Here is a 2,500-nt window from a genome sequence, read left to right on the forward strand (position 1 = left end):
GTCTTCGTGTAAGCTAGTTGACTTCGAGTGATTATTTTGGCTATTTTGTTGCGGATTTTTCTATTGTTTTGTTGTCATCATGCCTTCTGATAGAAAAAATACCAAAGGTAGGTCTAAGAAGCGCAAGTTTCGTGGCAACCAGTTTGTACAGGCTAAGAAAAGACTCGTTGATTCTGTTGAGAAGCCTAGTGATGAAGAAGTGAAGGATTCGACATCGAGTGATGATGACAGTCTATCGGTGGAAAATGAAAATGCCTCACTCGAAAACGAAAGTGCCACGCCCATCTGTCGATCTGAACTGAAGATCAAAAGTGCAGAGAACTTCTCTGATTCATTTAGTACAGAAGACGAAGGTGATGAGAGTGATGAAAATGACTGTGTTTGACTTAGAACCTCCTACAGGTTACAGAGTTGTTGACATTGGATTGTTAGCCCAGAACCTGTCATCCAAGCTGAAGTGTGGATTTTGCCTGGGTAGTGTCCAGCTCTTTGAAGTAAAAAGGTCTGGATTAGCCAGCCAGTTTGCCTTCCATTGTGATAATGAGCATTGTAGTGATCAGAAGCAGTTCCCTTCAAATGAACAAATTCCAGTTGGGAATATAAACATAAATTCTATCAACCGCCGTGCAGAGTTTTCAATGCGTGCCCTTGGACGGAGTCATACAGACCTTGAGGTGTTTTGCGCACTAATGGATTTACCACCACCTGTTCAGATAAGTAGCACTGTGACCATCAACAAGACTATTGAAAAGGCTGCCACTACTGTTGCTGCAAAGAGCATGGAGAATGCAGGCAAGATGGAGTTTGTAGCTGCTGAAAAAGTGTCTGCAGGGGTATGCGCAGAATGCAAACGAGTCGCTGAACAGTACAATTTGGAAGTATTGCCCCAAAACAAAAAACCATGGCCCAAGAACTGTGAAAACTGCCCTTGCCATTGCTGTCAGTGTGATGGTGCTACATGTTTTGGTGCCATGCTGGAGGCAATGGACATCCGCCCTGGTGGGTTTGCAACAGACTTCTTCACACGGCGGGATACAGCGCGGATTTCAAATGCCCAGACAGGCAAAATCAGCTTCCTTGGAGGAGAGGAGGGCTAGAAGGCAGGAGAGACTGATCCACAAAGGTAACTGTGCTGCTAGGGAGCGCCAGCCATACCTTGCAGGGGGACATTAGTGACATGAACAAGTTGACAGGTAGGAAAAACCCTTCATTTTCTTACATAAACTTTAGCGAAAATCACCACTTTTGCATGCTTTGAACACAATATCTGAAGAAATATTCAAGCTACAGCTTAGGAATTTTGCATGCTTGTTTTGAATGCCATCAGCTATAGTATGTACCTCAGAATTGTCTGTAAGACACTTAGTTTGTTTTTGGTAAATTTTGTCACTTGATTTTCTTTTATAAAAAATTATCAAAACTCGAGTCGCTAAAACTCAAAATCAGTCAAGATGACATAAAAATCAATGGTACATGCCATAGATAAACTTGTTTTCTTTATCTTTGCAAAATATGAGCCATGTACATGGCATAGTATTCAATGTAGAGTGTGCCAGCTAACACCCCAATTTCCTTTTACGCGACATATCGTTTTTCATAAAATATACAAAAAATTCAGACTTATTTAAAAAAATCATATTTTTATTATTTGTTTTAACAAATATAACCCTTTTGACATATGCATGCCAAAATGATTGCAAATATTCCAATTACTTTGGTATATATGACCATGAACAAAATGGAACCCCCGTCTGACCGATAATGCCCCCTTTAGGAATGCACTGCTCACCTCCCTGGCATGAGGTAGGGGCTAGAAAAGGTGCCCTAAAAATCACCCTGGCCAGCATACCGCGGCTGGCGGGGACCCTACATCAGTGTTCGAAACAAAGAAGAAAGAAAAGAAAAAAACAAGGATTCATGAGCATCCTCCTCCCCACCCCACCACCACCCTCCCCCCATTCTCCCAGCTGGATGACAACGATGGTCATCATCGATCTCGATGGACACACACCACAGCACAGTCTAATGAATAGATACATCCAGCGAGCAAAGAACGACAGTGGTCAAGCCTAGATAAACTTCCACGACCGACATCAGGTACCCATTCACACCTGAGCTATGACAGGAGTGAGGATAAAGGGAGTGCAGTGCCTTTCCCAATGAGACAACACCATGCCGAAACGGGGCCTCGAACCCTGGTCTCCTGCGAACACTGGGCCACAAGTCCAATGCCTAAGCGAGTCTAATGAATTGATACACGGGCTTGATAAAGATGTATAAAGAAAGTCTTGATATCCTGTCTGCATAAGCTGTGGTTAATCTGCACACACTGGGGGTAACGCTGCGCTTGGGGCGAGTGTGTGTGTGTGTGTGTGTGTGTGTGTGTGCGTGTGTGTGTGTGTGCGTGTGTGTGTGTGTGTGTGTGTGATATGAATGTAAATTATCATTATGTAGGTCAGTCTGGGCGGAACAGATTCACACAGTAGAGTATCACCAGTTG

At 43.5% G+C, this 2,500-nt stretch overlaps 1 protein-coding gene across 7 annotated transcripts in view; it reads left to right on the forward strand.

The window, feature by feature from the left end:
• LOC143285995 (uncharacterized) overlaps positions 1 to 2,500 on the forward strand; it is a 23,518-nt gene that overhangs the window by 2,735 nt on the left and 18,283 nt on the right. Inside the window, exon 1 of one of the 7 annotated variants that reach the window (XM_076593476.1) lies at positions 1 to 1,193. This exon is cut by the window's left edge and continues 316 nt beyond it. The exons of 5 other annotated variants lie outside the window; for them this stretch is intronic. The gene's annotated coding sequence lies outside the window, so the exon portion shown is untranslated. The remainder of the gene's footprint in view (positions 1,194 to 2,500) is intronic. One more of the 7 variants, XM_076593477.1, reaches the window with a different exon arrangement.

This window comes from Babylonia areolata, chromosome 9 (assembly GCF_041734735.1).
Source record: "Babylonia areolata isolate BAREFJ2019XMU chromosome 9, ASM4173473v1, whole genome shotgun sequence".
In the NCBI taxonomy this organism is placed as follows: domain Eukaryota; kingdom Metazoa; phylum Mollusca; class Gastropoda; order Neogastropoda; family Buccinidae; genus Babylonia; species Babylonia areolata.